Here is a 24,304-nt window from a genome sequence, read left to right as displayed (position 1 = left end):
GGAACAGTGAGACCACCTGGATACACAATGCTGTCAGCTATAAAAAAAGCATACTCCTAATGGCTGCTGGTATAAACAGGCCAAGCAACTTTTACAGGCAATACGGTGAGTGTTAAGCAGAGTTTTGCTCCTTTCAAGTCAGTGTAAATTGCAGTTGTGACTGTAGACTAATGCTTCCTCTGGAAAGATGATTTAGTGGGTTCCTACAGTACCTTTTGATTCTCCATTTTCCCAAACATCACCCTGTTGCCATGATATAGCTTTCATTTTCTCTAGTGATTGGAAGAAGTTATGAGTAATTCATGTTTTATTAATAACCTGGTCCTCTGAGGTACCAAATACTCTCTTTTCCCATTCATTTCGTATTTTACAGAACCCTAAAAGTTGATGTAAAGGAAATATGTTTTGGAACACTTATGTAGGTATTGTGATTTTTTTTTTTTTTGAAGTAGATAAATTGGGCCCATAAGGCTTATTGTGATTAAAAGCTTCACTGCTTATGGTGAAATTCTAGAGCTACTCATATTGCTGTTATTAGCATATAAATGCTCTTATCTGCCAGAGTTGGACATAATCATGAAATATGCCATCATTCCAGGATGAAGTTTGGAGCTGCCTGGGGTCCCATAACATTATGAGAATGAAGTAGCAATACTATTGTCATGGTTGAAGAAGCACATTCATTACCAGCCCCTCTTTTTGAAAATGGTAATTTTACAGGAAAAAAAGCCTACGTTTTAGGTGAAATTTCTGAGATTTATTTTAATGTCAGAGGTGACTTTTTTTTCTTTTTTTTTCCATTGTGGTGACTTAAATACCTTTACTTCTAGGCATTTTTTAAGTAACAAGAGGAACAAAACAAATAGCTTCTTAATAGTCACATTGTTGAGGATTTAATCTTCATGTAAAACAAGCACCTCTAAAAAACTGATTTATGCTGTATTTTAACTACATGGCTGATTTTTCTGCAGAGATTTTAACATCTACTTTCTCCTTATTTGCTCCTTATTTGTGCTGCTCTGACTGTTGTTGCACAAGTACCTCTGGCTGGTATCATCTAGAAGGCTTAGTAGGGTGGCAGAAGCTTAGATGGTCTTTCAGCCTGCCTCCTTTGTCTGAAAGGATGTGAAACATAGCTAAGAGCATCCTCGATAGAATTTTTCTGTGGATCGGGGAAAGGCAAACTAGAACAAGCACAAAATAAACAAAATGTTAGTTTAGCTGCATATTTTATTTATTTATTTATTTATTTTTACTGTTAGTATAAAACCTTTTACTGTGCATATTTTTGTTGCCACTAAAGGTTTACAATACCATAACAGAGGCTACTTTTTGCAGGACATGTTGCGCATGTGAAGTTTCAATAGAAATCTCAGGAGAGGGTTTGATCATGCAGACTAGCAGATCAAACTGGCTGTACAACAGATAAGCATCCAACCTTTGAATCCTTACCTAAGATGAATCTTTTGAGGTTCTGTCCTCAGCATGTTTCTAAGGGGTTCAAATGGTACCCATCAATTTCCAGTCCTAGATCAATCAATGTCCAGCCTGGATTTATTTTCAAGTTTGATAGCATTTATCCTGTTCATTATTTTTGACACATGCTGTTGAGATTTAATCCATATGTTTATTATTTCCACAAGAAATCTGCCTAAAGTCTAAGGTGAGTAATTCATGACTTCTGGCTATATTATGGAAACCTTTCTGTAAGAAAATAGAGTATTCTAAATAAATAAATAAATAAATTGGTCACTTATCTTCATAATCATAAATTATTTCATACCTAATTACAAACAGACAGTCTGAATAATTGTCTTCATTGAGAGCTGTTTGACACTGAGAATATACTGCCTTATTTTATAAACTTTTTAATGTGCAACCCATAAATATGTCACAGCTAAGGAGTACTGCATCTTTAAGTATATTAAATGCAGTCTTGTGTAACCAAACATAATAGGATTTTTAAATGAATTATAACTGAAGTATTTAACAAACAACTTTTTAAACTTTCTACATGTGTAAAGCTTCTTTAAACTGACCAGTTCAAATTAACTATATGAAAAGGAACTTCGTATTTGGCAGTTTTAAATTAGTGTGATAGGGGAGCTCTTGTCTCATGTATATTTAAGAGCAATAAAACAGTTCCAGGGAAAATGGTTTTAATTAATTCCTTTAAAAAGCACCTGTTAATGGGTTTTAGAGTAAGACCAAAGTCAAAGAAATGTGGGAAACAGGCATGCATATGCTTTGTTTCAGTGAAGGTCATGCTGACACCTTTATAGCTGCTTAAAGTAAAGTCTCAACATGATACACATTATTCTAACTTGCAGTGTGCTTCGTTTTAGCATTCTCTTCTTTTATACTGAAAATAATCTAATTTAAAACTTCATCTTGAGTTGATCTGCATTCATTAATAATGCCTGTTTTTGGCGGGATGAAATTTCATACAAAAGATACAGGTGACATAAACCTTGTAGGAAACTTCAAAGATACTAATCCAAACAGCAGGAGAACTGTGGAGGGGGTGGAGGCATAGAAAAAGAAGTAATAAAAGACCTTTTTAAATTAACTGAAAAAAGAAAAAAAAAAAAAAAAAGTATGTTGTACTCTGAGTACTAACAACTTGGGCTAAATGGTTTATTCAAATAATTTCTGCTTTAAATACACAACCCTAGTTTCATCTTTAGCGTGTCTTTTTAGGAAGACAGCTGGGATTCATCCCAGATTCATGGTCTCAGTAGTTAATTATGACTCATTTCCAATCTAAATTTGCCTAACTTCAGCTCCCTCCCCCCACCCCCCGCCCCCCCCCAGATTATACCATAGCAGTTCTGAGTCCCAGGTTCATTGTTTCATATGCATGCAAAATACTTTGAAGAAACTTTCACAACTGGCATTAGAATTTCTTTCCAGTCTTGAATTATTCCTGCATCAGGTGTGTGCAGTTGCCAAACCCGCTAAATAGAAAAATGATATATAAGCGATATGTTGTGCGTACCCAGGCTGATATGATTCCACAAGAAATATTGACTTAATATGTTAAAATAATCTATATATATCTTTACAGTTGTGTGCTTTCTGAGCTAGATTTGGACTAAATTTCAGAGGCAAATTGTAAATTTCAGTTTCATTCAAGATTATTTGTGAATTTTCATTTTTGTTTGATTAATAGTTGAGAGGAAAAGTAGGAAATTTCTGTGTGTTGAAACATTTCATCTTCATATACTTTGAAGGATATTTTGCTTTGGAAATACAAGCTTATATTGTTTTGATATTTTTTTACCAAAAATGCTTAAGTTTTCATTTTGAAGTTGAAGCAATATTTAATTAAAAATGTGATAAGATGAAAAAGTATATGGAACAAAGGTGTCAAACAACTGTTTGGTTTGAGTTAAATAGATTTACATCAACATAGATTTTTTTTCAGCATTGTTGAAAAGCTTTAAATTTCTGTTTCAATTTGACTTTCATAAAATGTTGTAGAGGTTATTCAGAAAGAAAGAAAAATCGAAATGAAACCCCATTATTCACTCTTTGTATACAGTATCTATGTTGTAAGTCTCTTCTTGTTTTGTTGCATGAAAATTTAGGCCTCCGTCTGTTAAACATCTTAAGCATCTATGGGTCTTATTAAGATACTTGCTTTAAGAGTGTTATGAAATCTAAACTGTGACTTTAGTGTGTGTGCAGACTTGGCTTCATTATGAAGACTTTCAGAAAGGGTAAGTTGGACTGATAAACCCAAATTTAGGTTACTTAAGAGTTCAGCCGATTTTGTCAGACATGTTGAGAAGCTGGCAGCTTCAGGGAAGTCAGAGCTGTTTGTAAAAACACTTTAAGTAGTTAAAGCTGAGGCAGCCTTGTTTAAAAAACAAAATAAAACAACAAAAAAGCCATTTATCTTAGGTTTACCTCTGTGCTTTTGTGACACAGCCTAACATACATTGGGTACTGAAAGAAAGATCAATATAATTAAATATGATAAATAGCGTATTCAAGGAAATCATCATAAATGCACCATCCCTCCTGAGCTCTGCAATTCTGCTGTTGGACGATATGTTAATGGATTATGGCAAGATAGGGTGACTTATTTATTTATTTATTTATTTTTAGCCAACAGTGTTTCCATTCTCCTCCAAAAATACTAAACCCAGAAAGGGAACATTTTTTTCTGCTTGCATTTCACTTTTTAGCCTGTGAGTTTTCTGAGTTAAGTGCACGGAAAGTGAGAAAGTCCAGTGGTGGATGCATGGCCAGGCTGGGCTGCTATGAGAAAAGACAATTGTGATTCTGAATTCTGCATCCCTTGATAAAGCTGAACGAAAATAGTGCCAAATAACTTTCTGCCTGTTTCAGGCAGGAGCTCAGATGCTAGACCACACATTAAAATGGTACTTCTGGTTAAGTTCAGTTTTGGGTTCACATAGCAGTGTTCTTTAAGGCATGCCCATCATTATACTATTATTTATTTCCATGAAAGCTTGTTTCTTTTTAGTTATAATAGGGTCATGTCCAGTCCAGTAAGGTGCTATAGCATTGAAATTCCGTTCCAGTCATGGGATGTTTTAAATTACTTCTAATTTCGTAAATTTTAGAATCATGTATCTGCAGGAAAATGTCTCCTTTGAAATGTTTGAACTGGAAAGGTCAGAGATAGAGACTAAGTCTTCACAACATAAATTAAGCACTGTGATACATCAGCTTCAGTGAATTCTATTGGCTTTAGTAGTGACCTACCAGGAAATGATTAACAAATTTGTTATGGTGATTGGAGGTAAAGAGAAAACTCCTGTCTTTTCCCTGTGCCTCCAAAGGACTGTGGAGTACAGCTAGGCCTTTCCCTGAGTTGTTTAAACCTGCCTCCTTTGAAATATTAAGATGTAGCAGCAAAGAGAATTGAAAATATGTTCTTTCTAGAATTTGTTCAGAATTTCCCTTTGTCCTTTTTTATTTGCATGAGAGACATAATATCCTTGAACAGCGTATTCTACCAAGTATTAATTCTGTCATAAGGCCATTAAGTATCTCATACACCTATAGTGAATGAGAAAAAGGTTTAGAGAAGTAGTCATCTTGCCCTGGTCTTATGTCAGCATTCAGCACTGGATTTGTCAAGGCAAGATAAACCTTATGTAAGAGGCCATAATACAAGAAAATTAAATAAGCACTCAGGATAAGGCTTGTAAAGGAGGAGAGTACTGGCTGTTTTCTGACTTGACAAAAATTCTGTTTTACCATTCAATGCATTATATTCTAAGATGTAATACAGGTACTCTCCTGTTAACATTAAATACCAATGACATTTTTCTCCTACAGATCTGGTGTCTAATTTTATCATATCACATCTCTTTTCTGCCTAAAGTGTCAGGCCTATTTAAGTAAGTGGATATTTCCAAATGAAATTAGATTTTGTAGTGGTGCTTTCCGGACTCATTTGTAATAACCAATTTAACGTCCACTTCTGTACGCACACTGCAACGGTAAACCCCACTTCCATGACTGACCCCACTTCCGTGACTGTATTGGGCTCATAAATGTGCATGTGAATGATCTGAACCTAGGACTGATTGAAGATCAGCTGGAATAGAAATTGAACAAATGAAAGCTTTAAGCTGTAAAGTAACATTCAGGAAGAAATAAGCAGTAATGGTGATCTCTTTTTAGAAGTCTCTCTCTCTCTCTATATATTTTTTTAAATTCTGCTTGCATCTGTACATAAAACTGAATAAGGCTGGTATATTCCATCTTTTAAAAACAGAGGGACCAAATTCTTATATGACCCCAGAAGAGCTTGGTATATGAAATGAGTTCAGCATAAACTGACAGGAAGCAAATTTCTGGAAACAAAAGTAGAACAGTCTAGGATGTGGTAAACTCAGGGTCAAACTGTCCTTAGCAGGAAGTGAATTCATTGAGAAGAAAAGCAGGAAAGCACTATCTATTTTCTGAAAAGTATTTTGCTGTGTGACAAGGGACTCAGTCAAGGAGTGATCACTGGAGCGGAGAAAGCACAAAAATCTGTGTGCTGAGACTTGCTCATTGCCTGGAAGGGGTTCATCTGAGTTGCTCTCAGCACCGCTTATGTGTTTTTTTGGGCTGCTGGCCTGAGGTGTCTCACTGTCCCTGTATATTGAGTGTCATAGGTGCCACACAGGGGTCCAGTCAACCACAAAACTGTCTGTATTAGTTACAGAAGGTGCCTATGACCTTCATCAATTTGGGCTCCAAGTGATAAACCCATGCTTTTCCACAGGTGTAGGTCCTGGTATCTAAATGAATGCAGTTGTCTTGTGTCTGTATGGACAGAGAGATTGGTGGTTATCACATGAGAAAAGGAGAGAATATTAGAGAAATGCTGCCTGTTGTAAAAGCATTTGTCAGGATTCTTGGAACTTGTCTTTGTTTTGATTGTTTTGAAGCCCCAGTTGGGAATACAAAAGAGGAATGTACTTGCTGCTTGTAAGCTGTGTCTCAATTAAATCTGAAGGTAAGGGTGGAGAGCTGGTGGGTGTAGGTAAGCAATGTTTATTAGGAAGCTAAAACTAACTTTAATTTATTCATAAATGTGTCTGTAAATTGGCACTGCTATATACTGTGCTTTCTTGTGTATTCCCCAGATGATCTCAGGCAGCAATTTAAGCCGTTGAGGGCTTAATAGAAGAGAAAATCAAGATGTATTGACTGATTTCTCCTTATATGCACAGCAACATCCTTGCTTGTTTATACTGTTTTTTGATTATAAAGTACCACTGTGTGTAATGCACAGGAAAGAGAATCAGAACGTTAGATAGTACACTACAGTTTTGTATCAAGCAATGCCTTTCTACTATTACATTTCTCAATAAACAGAAAAGAATACAATTCTTTCTTATGTATTAACCGTTCTTAAAGTGCCACATGTTTTAGAGACAGCTAGTATGCAGTTGTTTTAATGAAAAGCCAAGTCTATCCAGGTAAAATTTACCTGCAAAGTAACTGTATATCATAGCCATGCAGCAGTAGAAGGATCCTGTGTAGCGTTTTACCATTCCAAGAAGTGCAATAGAAGAAGAACTGGTCTTGCTGAAGGACATCTGAGTATTTGTGGACCTTTTGCAATGACAATGATTTCGGCTACATCCATTTAGAACCTACCTTGTAGTCTCTGGGATTTTTCATGTTTTTATAGCTAGAAATACAGCTACTGGATGGAAGCAGAACTTATGTACATCTACACAAAACACTCTTCCTAAACTGATAAATTGTCCAAAGTCATCTAAACATGATGTCTCTTCTGTGGAAGTGAAAGTGTCAGTGACTTCTTAATGGCTGGTTTAAATGAAATTAATTTTTAAATGGAATTCATGCTGGAGGTGTAGTGAGAGGGAGAAGCAGCATCAAAGTGTGTAATAGATGTTGGAAGTCAGGTTAAGTGACTGTATGGCTAAAGGGACTGTAGGCAACTAATTAATTTTTTTTTTTTTTTTTTTACTTTGAAAATCTTACGGCCTCTATTAGGATACAACAGTGCTTCTTTTAATTTAGGAATATGTGACCTTTTGAAACAGAACTACTCCGTTAATCAGAAGTATAATCAAAGTGTTTTGTAACCTATTTGACTCCTAAATTTGGGAAGTCTTTTCAGACTACTCTTGTTGATTGTGTATGATATAGAAAAATATGCCATGCTGAGACCCAAATAACTCAGTAAGGAGAATTTGATGAGACAAAATGCTTGCCAGCCCTTCAATAAGTGTGGTTAGTGAATAATAGTTTTGATTAAGCTGATTTACTTTCTTTGGACTGAAGTAAAAATGCCTTTAAGAGACTTGATTAGCAGTATTTTGATTTCCTCTGTAGTGAAACTACTGCTGTTTATGAAATCTAAGGGGGACATGGAGCTTGTGTTTCATTGTTGAATAAGCCAAAAAAAAAAAAAAAGGTAAAGGAGAGGTGGTATCTAAAGCACTTTAGCACCTAATTTTTAAGCATCAGTCTCCTTGAGAAACAAGAATGCCAAGTTACACTTTTCTGAAGTGTCAGGTGTCACATGAAACCTATGGTTATAGGCACACCATAGGTGCCTATGAACAGGATTTAAATGAGGTGATGAGGGTTGGACTAGGTTATCTTCAGAGGTCCCTTCCAACCTTGGCCATTCTGTGATTTTGTGATTCTGTGAAAGCATGTAAGACTGTCCAACTGGGAACCAGGGAAGAGAAGGAGACTATCTAAAATCCTCTCCCTTTCTAGACTAGAGAGGCCTTGTTTATAGCTGCCAAAAAAACACCAAATCCTTTCCTGAAACTCAAGAAAGGCAATTGTCTTTGATACATTTGCTTTTTAAATTTCAGCTGTAATGCTTGAGCTCATTTTCTACATCCTGCCCTAGTAGTTATACTACTGAAAAGAGGGAGACTTACATGTAAGGTCTTTTTTACCCTTGAATTGGAATCTTTGATTGACTTCAGATGAGTCCATACTTTAATGGTCTTCTCATAGAGACCATCAGACCATTTTGATTTTACAGTGAATATTGCTGCAGCTACCCAACACCTTTACTGATCAAGTCAGCTGCTCTATGCACTTTCTCATGATGTTTTGCTTCTTTTAAAAATAAATCTCAAATGATGTACTAACGAGGGAGAGATGTTCCTGGTCACAGATCTGCTAGCCTTTCATTAGGTCTAGATACCCAAGATATTTTTATTTCTTGGGTTTCCTGTAAATTGTTACGTTAGACTTTTCAACAATACACAAACGACATCTCCAAGTCTGGAAATGCAACTCATAACTCATTTTGTTACTGTCGGGTTAATTGGACAGGATCCCACTGAACACAGCACATTCCTTCGAAGCACATTTCTGTATTTGTAGTTGGGCAGAACTGTGTTGTGTATTTGTGCAATCTGGAAAAATGCCACAGTGCTTGGATGGGTTTCCCTGAAGCACGGGCACAAACAGCAGCATCAGCAGACAAAGCTGTAGTGACCATGACATGTGTAAGAGAGCTTAGGGAAAGGCTGTAATTCAAATTCACAAGCTGATCAAAGGAAGAATGGTATATAATATATATTTCTAAATCAAAATGAAGTGTCATACTAGAAATCCCTGAGGTCAGTCTCACTGAGCTATTGTGTCTACATAGTGTAAATTAGTGTGTGGAATGTAATTGACAATCGTGTAGCTGTGTTATTTCTGGAAAGGCGCTGTACTCAAACCTCCACTTGTTGATAGGGCTAATAACTTCAGTTGTAGGGTAGTAATGCATGTTTGCAATTCCAGAGACAAGTCGGTTATTGGCTGGAAAGGATCAAGGCCAAGAATGGTAACCACAGGGTAAGCAGTTTGGGAAACTTTGTCCTAGAGGTGTGCTTGCTGAGAAAAACCAAGTAGAACTAAATAAATCCCACACTATAAAAAATGCTAGAGTATTTGCACTGAAGGAAGACCACATGCTAGCTTGGATTTGATTACAATGGTTCATTGATAATCAAATAATAGCTGAGCAGTGAATGAGCACAAATCATCCTTAGAACATACTGTATCATTTTGCAGCAAATTACCGGGTATGTGTTAGAAGGTGTTTAACCTGTGTAAATGTGCAAGTTCATGTCTTTCATATGAAACACATTCTCTTTTATTTCATTTTTTACCTCTCTGTATCTTCTGTACCTTGTGGATAACAAATAGCTTGGATTTAGACTTTCAGATAAAAGTCAGAAACTTTTAATTAAATTCTGCATTACATCTACCTACCAGTTGAGCCCTCCATTTGCACTAGTGTGGAAGGTGAAGAGATGAGATCAATGCTAAAATCCAACATGTAACTGTGAACTTTAGGGGCACTCTCATTTCTTTCCGCCCTTACTGTCTACAGTGCAGTCATTAGGTGTGTTTGTATTGTCACACTGCCAGCAATGCACTGCTCACTGCCATTTGAGTATGGCAAGGCCTTTATATCAACAAATTCAATAACCAACTGGTATAGAAAATGCTATTATGGGAACCAGAACAGACTTCTGTTTTCTTTCTCAGTGCAGTGAGTTTCTCTGAGCACAAAGTTTCTTTTAAATACACAGCAACAAGTCAAAGTAATGAAAGGAATATCTCTATCTCATGTCATGTAGTTTTGGGAAACACAGTATGTTCTACAAACATGGAAAATGCAGTTCAGGGCCTGGCCAACTGGGGAAAACTACACTGCATGCTTTGTACAGAAAGCAAGAACTGGTATATTAAGATCACATTAAATGGCTCACAAACTTCCCATTTACAGAAAAATTGACAGAGCTTACTTGTTGATTTATTATTCATGTACAGAGTCCTGCTTCTTCAAGAAGATTGTAAATACAATTTCTCCAGCCCAATCAGCCTCTCTGGGTTCCCGATGAAGTGATAAGCACAATAGACTTCAGAAGGATTAAGGGATGAACTGAAAAATGAAGGCTAAGCTGTGTTTCTGCATGTTGTCTTGCGTGAAACAGCCACCGAAAGATAAGAGCCAAGTAGGGGGAAAATAAACCGCCTTGTAATGGAAGCTTGGGGCTCCATCAAAACTCAGCTTCTGGGATGAATGATTCAGATTCTCAGTTACATAGATTTGGGATGTTAATCCTTTTCAAATAATTCTTCCATTTATATTTATTTGGAGAGTATGATCAGTACGTACTGAAAAAGATACTAAAATCCTCTTCAGATTAGGCAAATTATTTACTGTTATCTCTGGAATTCTCTTGACTGAGAAGAGTTTAATAAGCCTATGGAAAGATGATTTAGCTGTGATGGAGAGCAGATCTAAGGGTTAGGACCATTTGCTTCTCTGTTCAGCCACCTGTGTAGTTACTGTGTGATTTTGTCAGCTATATGCACCTGTGTTTATTCAGTTGTAAAATGGGCATAATGCTCTGCATATATTCAGGGGTTTGGTAAGACTAAATTATGCTCAACACCCTTTTCATATAAAGGGTTGTTAAAATAATTGCAACCAGTTTTATCAAGCACCTTTAATCTTCAGTGATCTAATTGGTTGGTTTCATAGCTGACCCTAGATGAGATTTAAAGCAAAATGGGGCTGAGGTTCTGTTGTATTGTCACTACTGCTTTTCATAATGTGCTTTGCAAAATATGGAAAAATGTCTATAATGGATAATCTGAGAGACAGGTGTTTGTGGAGAAGTATTTAGTTTAAGTGCTACATCCAGTTTATATTATCTTTTCCCTCAGAGTGTCACAACTACAGGATGAAGAGTTTTGAAGGCATCAATCTATTTTTAAGATTATCAAGCCTCTAATCAAATATAATCCTAAAGATCCCAGCAAATCTTCCTGTTTCTAACTCCAGTGATACCTATCATATTTGATTTTAAGATTTTTGGCCTGAATTAAGGGTGCATTCCAGCCTTAGCAAGTATATGTTGAAATCTAGAAGGAAGAGCACAGTTTGTAGAAGAGAGGTGCTCATGACAGGCCATAGAAAGTAGGACTATTAGCTGGAAAGCTTGCAGAACATTTAAAAATGATCCTTCTGGTAAGCATCCTGGGAATTCTATCCAGAATATATCTCCTTATGTTTCACATGCAGTACAACATCCAGTTTACTTTGCAGGTGTTGGGAACAAGGAGACAACAACATGCTGATAAAGAACCGATCTCTTATTACCATGATTGTGTAATATATGATTACACAGGACAAGAGATCTCCCTGAATAAATATTCAGCGGGATTTTGAGATATTATTAGGAACGTAACCCCTGAGTGCTTAAATCTCTACTCTCATATCTAAGATCATTGCTTTTTTTCTGCTTTATTAGTAACTGTGTATTAGTGTCTTGTTACCAGTGACCAGCATAAAAGTGAATGAAAATGGAATGAGACATTCCATACTGATATTTTATTTAGACCTAACAAAGACTCTTGCAAATTACTTTTCAAAATTTTAAATTGCTTCCTCACAGAGCTCCCAACCAGAGCTGATATTCTGGAATCTCTTTTCTGTGGCCTATTAGCCTTTCTGATAAAGCTTATGGCAAAATTTCCATCAGCTTCACAGGTAGAGGGTTAAACTTTGCTTTTATTCACGCTGGGAAATTTGCATGGTAAAGTCTTGAGGAAGATCAGACCTCGACTGTGCCAGGAGCACCGTTTACTTTACTGTATTAATTTCCTGACAAATCATGAATGTCCAGCACTTTCTCAGAAGGTGCCCCACACCTTGCAGGAGTGTGTTAGACAAGGACCTTTGCTTTTGGTCTCAGCAAAATTAATAGAAACCGACAAGGCAATTTTCAGTTTTAAAGAAGCACAGCTCCTAAGGGGGAAAGTCAAGGTGGCAGGCCTTGACACACCACTCAGAGAAAGGAGCTATACTTCCCAATGCATACTAGTTTGCAGTTTTGTAAAGAGTAGTCACTTTTCAGGAGAATACCTGACTAACTTTAGTGCATACCATGCTATTCTTTTGGCTCAGTGAAGAGTTTAAGAGATCCTCTAGACATCTTAATAAGACCCAGTTCAGTGATGTAAAACATTTGTTGAAAGGTACATCAATTCCAGTACACTTCAGCAGAAACAAAACTAGATATAGGCTGCAGGCTTTGACTAAGGAAAGCATCATGTCAAAAATGTACCAAGGGAGAATAGTTTTACACGGACATATAAAGAGTTTTATACTGTCTTTTTATACTGTCTTGTATATGGAATTTTGATAAAGAGCGGGATATCGGGGGACCGTGCTTCAGGCCAAGTTCAGACATACAAAGCCTTTCTGCACTTCCTCTCTCATTAGATTCATATTCATTCACAACATGCCTGACTAAATATACACTTATTAGACGTAAAACTGCATTAACCTGCTGCTCACTGTCTCTGCTACTTGCTGAAGGTCAGTGCTGGTGCTTTATTCTGTTTTCATGTTAAAAAGCTACAAGGATGATAATAGACTCTTCCTAAAATTCTTTTCCCGATGAAGCATTGCTGCTGTTATGCTGGTGCCGTTCACTAAGCAGCTGGGGAAAGGACAACAACTAAGCAGTCGTATTCAAGAGGGAACTCTCCATGAACCTGTGTCTTTTTAAAAGGCTGGAAGAGTTTATGGAAAGTTTTAAGAATTCCAGTTAGCCAGGAAAAACATTGTTATTAACTGTGTCCTTCATGTTGCGAGTGTAGTTCAACAAAGGCATGCTCATTAGTTGGATGATGCTAGTGGGGATGATTATTTTTCCCAAAGCCAGATGCTTATTTGATCTTCATTACAAAGAACTCTCACGTATTTGTTAAACAGAGCTGGCAGGACTCGATCCTGTAAAAGATGAGGTGCCAGAGTGAGCTTACTATGGGGGAGAAAACACCAACAGCTTCCAGAAGCCTAAGGCCTCTATTTGATCTAGCCAGACATGTTTTGGATGAAAAGGCCTCTTTTACAGTATTTTGGAGAGATCTGTTTTCTCTGCCTGCCAGAACATGGAATTGCAAAGCTAATGCTTGATCCATTGTTTTTCAGCTTTCCAGAGACTGAGAAAGCTTTGGTTTAGGTTTGGAAAATGCTTTGGTTTTGTTTCTGTTTTGTCAAACACAATTTACCCCAGGCATGTGTTAGTGGGTAAGAAAGATGTAACGTGCCAGAATGCAGGATGCTGATAGGGTGAATGTTGTGTATCTCTTTTCTTCTGTATGTATATAAACTAGTAGGAAATTTACTTAAATCTTTACAGTTATGTCATTTCAACGATATGAAAGGAGAAACAGTTTCCTCTTGAGATAATAATAAATTCAAGGTCTTTACAAATTTGGAGTTGCAAGTTGGCAGTTTCCCTTTAAAACTCAAACTTTAGTAGACAAGGAAAGTTTAAGGCATAAAAATAACACCTCTGTCAAAGCAGCCATCACCATTGGGTGGTATCAGCATGTCAAGTAATCTGCTCCCTGGAAGCAAAACAGTCACTTCCACATGAATGACATTGGCTCCCAGAAGTGATCAATGCAGACTGTACTTGTCATTGATCTCTGGAATTTACACTCAGCTGATCTGCTGCATTTTGTGCTTGAGTGACATTTTTTTCATATGAGACTTGGTTTTACAGAATAGATGTTTTTTCTTGCAAGACCTAGTTTGCAAACAAGATTCTAAACTCCTCTCTTGATTGAATTTTATTGCTGGACATGGACAGAATATCCATAGTTGTTCTTTTGTGGTTTTTGTTTTCTCCGTTGCCTTTGGAATCTTGAAACTGCTGCCTCCTTACTCGATTTTGACATTACTCTTAAATAAGTTTGGGTATTATCTATATTTCAAAACTTCATTTGGATTTTATATTTGTCATCAGGTTGCTTTGCTTAAATGTAGGCATGATTTTGAAGGGAGAAAGAGTCTGCAGGAGCAGTGTGCATATATATTTAGATGGAGATTTATATATATTTATATATATTTAATTATGGTTGGACAAGACCTGATTGCTTTAAGTGTTAGTTAAATGTCATTTCAGGTGAGAGTAACCACCTACAAAATACAGCATAACAAAGCAACTTAAATTAAGAGTCAATGCAGTAGAGTCAATGCTTATATTTAATACCAATGATTTCAGTATCATGTCAGCTCAATTATCCTCCATATTCTCCCAAATATATAGCTCTTTCTGCTTTCTTGTAGCAGGTCCTAGATGTGTATGTATTTAAATGAATCACCCAAGTACTGGATTCTGAGATAATATATGTAAATAATTATACTTGAATACATATTTAATGGCAAAATATGAGATTGTTTCTCAAAATCATCCCATTACACCGATTTTTATTGCAATGACTAATAGCTAAGTAATCTATTTTAACAGGATGCATCATGCTAATGAAACTAATATTGAGCTCTTTTCCCCGTGTTTATATAGCATCTGGCACAACTGAGTCTGTTTCATAGTTGTTATATTCATGCAGTTAATAAATATGTAGCATACAAGTGTTTTGAATTAACTTTATATAATATAGATCTAATTACTTGTCCTTGCAGCCTTTAGGAGACCCCACAGTAACTGCAGACAGATTATTACCTATAAAAATGAGCGATGATGGCTTTTTGAAAATGATGCTTAAATCTGTTCTGTTAAAGGTGATATTAACATTCAAGGTAACTGTTCTGATGTTCTGAACTCAGAAACACACCAGAACTCTCACTGGTGTCAATTCAGTGTTTGTAGAAAACAATACTTTGATCTAAGGATACCTATCTTCAAAAATGTTGGCTGTTTCAAAGGTAACTCTGTTGCTATTCCTGTACTTGCATGTTATATATATTGGGCAGATTAGAGATAATCAGAAAATCATAGAATGGCTTGGGTCGGAAGGGACCTTAAAGACCGTCCAGTCCCAACCCTCCTGCTCTAGGCAGGGACACCACCCACTAGATCATGCTGGCCCCATCCAACCTGGCCTTGAACACTTCAGGGACGGGGCATCCACAACTTCTCTGGGCAAAGATTAAATAAACTAAATTGAAAAAAACTCTTCCGCAATCCTCACTGTATGTGCAAACTGCATATATATTTCTTAAACTTGACTGCGTTTTTGAAGACAAAAATGAAAGTAAAAGCTGTCAGGTTAAAGCTGTTGCAGCTTTTAATGAAGTCAAAGGTTCAGTGAAGAAAAAAAAAACAACACAAAAAAACAAACGACCCCCCCAAAAAAAAACCACAAACAACAAAACACACACACAAAACAAAAAACAAAAAACACCTCTTAGAGAGTTTTGTGATTTAAAGGAACAAAGGCAGTACAGAAAATGCTGGTACTATAGCTGGATCTCTTCCCTTATCCTTTTTAAAAAGTGATTTTTTGACTTCATGTGGAAACAAAACACTTAAAATGACCTATAAAGAATGCTGAAACTACCTAACTTTCATATTATGAGCAAGTTGACAATTATAAACTTTATTGGTTGGCAATGAATATATGACCCATAGCACCTCAAATGGCAAAGCTTTACCATCATTTTAACTGATGAGTAGCTGTATATCATATATAGACTCTCTTGGTGATCAGCCGTAGGAAGATTGGTGTCCAACCTCAAGGAGCTTCTCATGAGACACAAGATTGATACCAGGAGCATAAGGTAGTAGTACGTGATACATGCTAATTAGAAAGAACAAGTTCAGCTGATGAAAAGAAGTTTTGTGAGGAAACAAATTTAATTGGACTTTAACTGTTTCAGTATGATTAGCGAGCACAAATAATAATCTAAATAGAGACATACTGACATAATTCTGTTCATGTGTATGCCTTTAGCATACATTGAGCATTGAGTGCACTTATATACAAAAGCAGGCACCATTACTGATGCTGCTGTAATAATGTTTTGCTGTAACTTGTTTTCCTCTGGGAAAAGATAATCAGACCACCTCTGATAATAGGTAGTCAGTGAAATGCATTGAGCGTCATCGGATTCTGCAACATAAACTTGCATATTTTATGTGCTGTATAGCTGATATCTGTACAATATAGACATATTAAAATGCCACCTGCTGACTGGAGGTTTTAAATTTCCATACAGTGCTATTATAAACAAAATACAATTTAAAGTGACAGATCTATTCAATGATTTATGTTCTATGCAGCCCTATTTCAGTTAATGTGCCCAATTCATTTCTGGTGCAGTTCCACTGAAGTCAGAATGTTAATGTCAGCATAGTTACACGAGGGATGAACTAAATCCTGTAGGATTACACTAAGTAGATAAGATTATTGAAATAAATACCCACTTGTGCATTTTGCCATCATAAAAAAAAAAAAACCAAACTTGATGCTACGGTTCTCTTTACAGAAGAATGATCAGAGATGTCTTCACAGGAGTGCTGCTGTGAATGAGGGCAGCAACTCAGACCCTGATCTTAGGGAAAAGTAGGTTTGTGCTGTGTCCCAGATTCAGCTGCTTTATAGTAGTATATATATGACAGAAGACTTAAAATAATGGTATAGTCCCATCAGCTCTAACAACACTAAAATTCGACTCTGAAGATATTCATAATTATTAATACTCTGTGGGTGTTACATACCCATAACTTCTGAATACATGCTGAAAATAAATTAATTCAAATTGCTGCTGGCAACTTAAAGGAGAAAGGATGCCTTTCTAGATCTACCTGCCACAGTACATGGGCTTCATAGGTTTATATTTCTGGATTCAGAAAGACAACTCTGATTCAAAATAGCTTTTCAGTCTTAACATTTTCACTTTACTATTGTCTAGCTCTCTGTCTAGTATTCATCTCATCTGTTATTTTGCTTTCCTTCCTTGAAATAACTTATTTGCTGATATAAAATTTTTCAAGACCTATTGGGGGGGGGAGGGGGGAGGGGGCGGGTAAGTGGGGGGCTTTTTGCAGATCACGAGGATGATAATACAGTTGTACCAGAAGTACACAACCAAGGTTAGGTACTAACAGAGTGCTAAACCACTTCCAAACGGGAAAGGTCTGATATACTATCCCTACACTGCCTCTTAGTTAGTTATCATCATCAGTGCCAACTGAGATCTAAAAAAAAGTGGCTATGAAACCAATATCAGTTCATGTATCTTCTCAAATTCTGCATTTGTATCTCTATAAATTCTGCTGCATAATAATTTCCATTGAGAAGTTCTGTCTCTTTAGATTCTAATTATACTACTGGATTTGCAACCCAGCCTATTTTCTTTGTTTGTTTACAGCTGGGTATTAAGCAAAACACTAACACAATATACATTCCAGCATGTTACAGTAATTCCAAAATAGGAAAATCCTTTCTCTTAGTCTGACAACTTTCCTCATTTTGGGGTCTGGCTGTAAATGAAACCAACCAGATGGTCCTCACTGATCTGGAATGTGTGTGAGACATCTCGGTGCTTTTGTGTCAGTGCACAGATCTGTCTCATCTAATGGTGGCAGAGAAGCAGCTCTTTTGTGTGTTTATTTGATGTTTCTGGTTCAGATGGTTGGCAGCATGCACAGTCCAAGGATGGCAGTCCTCATTTAATATGATGCTGGGGATGACTAGTGGAGGGAGTTGAAATGAACCAAAGAGAAAACGTGAATGTTGTGTTATGGTATTGTGTTAAAATGTTATTTTCATACAGGGCCTAGCCAGAGCAAGAGAGAAAAACAAATCATCTGCCAACTGTTTTGTCAAAATCCCAGGCTAGGCTAAAGCTGGTAAGTGGATGTGGCTGCATGCCTGGTGACCAAGTGTTCTCAAGCATATATCCATCTTTGACCAAAATAGAGTGGACTTGAAAGACTCTGAAGGGAGTTTTTGAAAACAGCTTTGTTTTGTTAAACAAATTAGGGGGGATGATAACATAATGTGACAGCACATTGAACAGAAAATAAAAAAAGAGTAATTTGTAGAAGAAAAGGATTGCTGGAGCGTAAGAGATAGGTAAAGTTCTGTTCCGGAGAGAAGAATTTTTGGCTTCATTCAGTTTGTAATGGTAACTAATATATAGACATATCTTTCTGTGGTGTGATGATTTTGTATGGAGACATTCCCCCACCCCTCCCCTAACACACACAACCCATCTCAAAAAGCCTGAATGCTCAACAACTGTACTGTAGAAGTATTACTGCAAGGTGGGACTGTTTTTATTCTCTTCCATCAGCACTTGCTCTTGACTAGTGCTAGATAAAAGATACTGGAGGAGGTTAATGTTTGGGTCAACCCTGTATGGCTTTTTCTGTGTTCTTATGTCTTCAGGTGCCTCTTTTCTGTACCCTGGAAATATCCAGGTTAAATTTCATTTAGAAGAATCAGGATTCCTCCTTTTTATCTGTTTAATTACAACTGGAAAAGGTTACATTTCTAAATTGGTAAGGACTTATTTTAAACTATTAAAACCATAGAGCTGTCAATCTCACTGACTGGGTAGTTCTTATCCGCAGTTTAGAACACCTATAAAATTCAGATCCCTAACATTTCTCTTGTGCTGTAATGATTTTCTGTCCAGCTTGGAACAGTTGAAAAATGGAGGCCAGCCATGGAAATCCAGAGGACACCTAAATTTTGATGTTTTCTCGACTCTGGGCTTTTTATTTGAATTTACGTTTGCTGAAAGTAGAGATGAGTAGCTCCCAGTTTGGATGTGTACAGCATCCATGTAGTTCCTGCAGCTTTTAGTTTAGGTACCTAAGACACATTGTCAGCAGGATTAAGTTTATTATTCAGAAGGTTCCAAAAAACAGTGAATCATTATTTTACATAACTTTTGAACCTCTAGCTTTTTAAAGGTGGTTGGTTATTGCTATCCTCTTTATACAGATGAGGAAACTGAGTCATGGGAAAGTAGTGCACTTCCCAGCAGCCTAGAGGTACTGTTGGGCATAGGATAGAATCATAGAATCATTAAGGTTGGAAAAGACCTTCAAGATCATCTGGTCGAATAATCTCCCATCCACCAATATCACCCACGAAACCACGTCCCTGAGTATCACATTCAACCTTTCCTTAAACACCTCCAGGGACGGTGACTCCACCACCTCCCTGGGTGACCTGTTCCAATGCCTGACTGCTCTTTCTGAGAAGAAATGTCTCCTAATTTCCAACCTGAACCTCCCCTGGCACAACTTGAAGCCATTCTCTCTTGTCCTATCACTAGTTATCTGTGAGAAGAGGCTGACCCCCAGCTCCCCACAGCTTCCTTTCAGGTAGTTGTAGAGAGCAATAAAGTCTCCCCTGGATAGAATAGAATGTAAGTGTTTGAACTTACATGGTTTGCTTTAGCTATATAATTCATATTAGGGTCAGAAGACAGTGTTCTTCTGCAGTCAACCGTACACATCAAAAAAAAAAAGGAAGTTGTGAATGCTAGCAGTAATGTTTCTTTGAATAACATGAGACACTAACAAATTTCAACCCAAATTCAATAAATTCTGGCGATGTTAGCTACTGGTCACAATATCAAGTCACAACTGTGTTTACATTATTCATCTGTCATTACTGTAGACTCTATCAGTAAAAGTTACGTACTTTTTATGGAATCACATAAACTTCCTGTGGAGGGGGAGATAGCTGTTCACTGTGAGAAGACCTGGCTCATCTTGGTAGACAAGAAGGAATGAGAAGATTTGTTTGGTGTTTGTCCCACTACACATTTCCTATATAGTGTGTGATTAACTGATAGCTATTAGGATGTAGGAAAGAGCTAATAGGATGTAGGAAACTTGTACTATCATGTTCTCTCAGCCAGAGTAATAGAGACCAGAAGGGCTTCGTGGGGGCCAGGCTGGATTGTTGAATGTAAAAGATGAGCTTGAGCAGACTAGGAAACTCCTTAGAGCACTGATATCACAAACTTTCTTCTGCATTCATGTTTTGGACAGACAAAAACAAGTATGTCTTCCTTACTCGTTCATCTGGTATCTTTTTCTTTCTGAGAGGATGCTCTCCCTAGTGATTGCTTATCAACTTTGTATACTTGTGCCTAGATTTCTGCCTTTCATACTCAAGATAGACTGTTGTCCTACTGGCTAGCTGTCTCTTTGATAAGGAAATGCACTAGAAAGAAAGTATGGGAAAAAATTTCTAATTAGTTTTTTCAAAAAAAAAATATTATTTTTCTTGTACTACCTGAGTCTCTGCTATTTTTCTGCACTCTTCACAAATATAAATTAATGTCTGCAAATTTAATCATTTACCTGTGTCATTTATGTGGGCTTTCATTTGCACAAGTGGAATTTCCTACTTAATCCCCTGTTTATTGCAGAGATACTTGGGAAGATTCACTGGAAATAGGAAAATCCAAGTTCAGCAGAAAGTCCTTTCCTGTCTTAGCAGGATCCCCATGAAGCAGAGAGGAAGGATACCTTTCCCCCTTTGCAGTCTATCAAAGTGACCCAAATTTCCATGTGTTTACTGGCATACAAATTTCACAGTTAAGCATGGTCAAGTCCATTCAGTGAATAATCAATCCTGCTTGGGAATGCAGAAGATGGGGCAGAAGGGATGCCTTTTTTTAGCAGTGCACATTTTCCTTGGGTCATCTTGAGTCACCTTCAGCTGTCTAGCCAGTATGGCTCTGAGTCATAGGACTGTGGTGGTTTTACCTGGCTGCACGGAAAGTTAACTCCATCCCACCCAGACCCAGTACAAGCCTGGCGCTTGCTCTGATGCTCTACTACACCAATTGGAGATCCACATAGTGAGAGCATAGTTTTACTTCAATGCATCAGCAAGAGAAAAAATCCTGCCAAGATTCTGTTACAAATCTCTCTGATGAAGAAGGAAGTTAAATTCAGGAAATTAGCTTATTTCAGTGCATGGAACCTTTAGGAGTGTTACTGTGTTTCAACATTAATACCAATGACAGAAGAAAGCCCCGCAGTGCACAGAGGAGAAGAAACTCCTGAACTGTGACTGTATTCACGACCACAATCATTGCAAGGATGAGTTCTGCTGAATAGGACTATTCTATATATTCTGTAATGGAAAGGTGAAAAATCTCAATGCTTTTAATTGCTAGGGAAAGTGTTATAAATGGTGCATTAAAGTTTAGATCCTCTAATAAGGGGTAAAATGAAGTTATAAGACTGATTGGCAGGAGGGTGGAAGACAGTTGTATAGGAAGGATACTGAGAGATTTCCACTTAATAAAAGAAATCCCTTTTTAGTTTTCACACTCTCCAGTGTTCTCCAAATTTGCATTGGCATTTCTTTCCCAGACAGTAATGTAAAGGTTGAAAGAATTTTCTTGGTAATGAATGACATTGAACTGATGACAAAGCAGAATGTGAGTACAGTAAGGGAAGAAAATAAAAAGGCTAGCACAGTCGTTAAGATGAAACACCTGCTGTGAGTGCCATGAAAGGCTGCTGGGGAGCAGGCATCTTCTGAACAAATCATTTTCATAGGAAAGCTAAAAAATCCCTGCCTGCCCACAGGGCATTCTTTCCTTTCTCTCCACAGTCCCTTTCCTATGGATTACTGTTTTCATATGTATGTTTTCATTGCCACGTGTGATACAGAGGTTGCACATCATAAACAGTTTTTGTTTCAGATTGATGTTTAATCAAGTTTTCTTATTCTTCCTGTCCTATTAGCTTTAAGCTAACAGATTCTTTCTGAGTACATCATATAAAATTCCAGCAACTCATTTCTTGTAAATCTCTAAGATGTGGTAACAGCTACTTAAGGGTCTAAACACACTAACTGTTTCAAATGATAGCTCCAAAGGCTTTCACTGCGCTGGCTCACCAGTATCACAAAAAGTTTTTTCTTAGGAAGCCAAAAATGACATTTCTAAAACTTGTCTTTAGTAATCCACTGTGTCGTAGCTTAGAATTCTTCCCTTTTACAAGCAATGGGATTCATTCCTTTGTAAATGCAAAGACCTTTTTACAAAAGATAACACTGATATCCTTTTCAACCTGCCCCCATAAAATGCATCCTTGGCTGGCTCAGATACAACTGACATGACACCTCCTAAATGGGCCTGATACCTATCTAACAGATGGGCCTATGAACAAGTATGTACTTCAACCTTGAATGTTTCAGGCACTGATTCCACCAGGGAAGTTTGGTACTGCAGTCTGCTCCAAGGAATATTATCAAAGATCAAGACAATGTGGTACTCCAGTCATAGATGGAATTAATTTCTTCTTCTGATATAATGTAAAGCATCTTTTGGCCCTAGTCAGTTGCAGCTAATATTTGTTCACAAAGGAAAGAGAGAGAAGGAATAGTCAGTAGGAGAGCTTTAACTGCTGTCTAGTTGATTTGAAGATCATGACCATAGAACTTGACATAAGTGCCAGTAGAGGTTTCCTGGAGTGATGTTACATTGGCATTTACTATTGTCTTTTCCAAAAGACTGTACTCTTTATTAAAGTTTCAGAACATATTTGTGTAATTAACATTACTTTGGTTTGGGCTTTTGCTCTGCATTCAGTAAATTTACCTGCTAAAATAAATTGCTTTATAGATATGAAAAGAAATATGGTGAATATTGCCTATATAGAATTTTTTTTTTTTTTTTTTAGGAAATGTAAAATAATATTTTCAAATAAACTGGAATAGAATAATTCCTAAACTGTTGTGACTGCTCCAAGGAGCTGACACAATAAGAAATGTTTAGATGTCTTTAAAGTGCAGGCTGCTTTGATGTCATAACAACAGGCTTTATACTTTTTGTAGCTCTGTTTTCTGAATTTTCTGAGTTTTACAAGTAGCCTCCACCAGAGGTGTAGGAGAGAGGTACTATAGCGTATGTCCATTCTCTTAAAACCAGGCCATCCATAAAAACACGTCTCACATAAGTAGATCTGGTGATTTTAATTGATCTGTTCATTTAAAAGGTATGCATTATTGCACAAGTAATGCCCTACAGTGCTGTTCAATTGTAAATTCTTCAGGGAAGAGAAGGTATATTTTTTTTCAAGAATACTTTGGATATTAGCAGTCCTATATATACAACATACTACCTAGTATTTTCTAAAGAAATGGATTCAGATTCACTGTTTGTGCAATCCCAGCAAAGTTACTGTATGGATGAATTTATTTTGAAGCATGCTGTTATTTTGCTGCTCTCATTCTTAGCTTCTGAGTAGGGAAGAATTATTATCATTGTAGCTTGCTTATTTGCATTAGATGATTAAGAAGTTTATCTGTGCTTTCCTGTACACTAAAATTAACCAAATATGCTATTTCTGAAAAATTCTGGGTTCTGTTTGATTCAAAAGTACTATTTTAACCTTCCACCTGAGGTCATTTTAATTATATTTGACAAATTAATTACAGTAACCAAATGAATTACATTTCTTTCTCATAAGTAGTTACAATGCAAATTGTAAGTGTTATACCCAGTTTTCTGGAAATTAATTGGGCTAAGCTCTCTCTCTTTTCTTTAAATACTTCTTGCAGGAAAGATACAAATCATAGAATCATAAAATGGTTTGGATTGGAAGGGACCTTAAAGAACAGTTCAAATGCCCCAGCCATGGGCAGGGACACCTTCCACTAGACCAGGTTGCTCAAAGCCCCATCCAACCTGGCCTTGAACACTTCCAGGGATGGGTCATCCATAGGTTCTCTGGGAAACCTGTTCCAGTGCCTCACCACCCTCTGAGTAAAGAATTTCTTCCTTATATCTAATCTAAACCTACTTTCTTTCTTTCTTTTTTTTTTTTTTTAAACAAACCAAACCAAACCAAAATATTAGTCCTTGATTACGATTGAAATGACTATATAGAAACTAAAAGTCAATCAATAACAGAAAATTACGTTGGGAAAGCAACTATGCAGTGACTATACCTGTTTCCAGCAGACCAAAAGCACAACACAAAGCAAATCTTCCAAAGAGCACTTTACAATCTAA

The 24,304-nt window shown here is 36.9% G+C and overlaps 1 protein-coding gene and 1 long non-coding RNA gene across 18 annotated transcripts in view; both read left to right on the top strand.

Annotated features, from left to right (window-relative positions):
- The window catches only part of LOC310900994 (uncharacterized protein), a 382,517-nt gene that overhangs the window by 102,675 nt on the left and 255,538 nt on the right, over window positions 1-24,304 (top strand). The window lies entirely within an intron of this gene.
- On the top strand, window positions 84-24,082 carry LOC310899779. The gene is made up of 3 exons (XR_014584660.1): window positions 84-105; window positions 18,077-18,152; window positions 20,699-24,082. It is a non-coding gene; the product is annotated as an uncharacterized lncRNA (long non-coding RNA).

Source organism: Anser anser (assembly GCF_964211835.1).
Source record: "Anser anser genome assembly, chromosome: 5".
Taxonomy (NCBI): domain Eukaryota; kingdom Metazoa; phylum Chordata; class Aves; order Anseriformes; family Anatidae; genus Anser; species Anser anser.
This window is presented reverse-complemented; position numbering and strand designations above follow the sequence as displayed.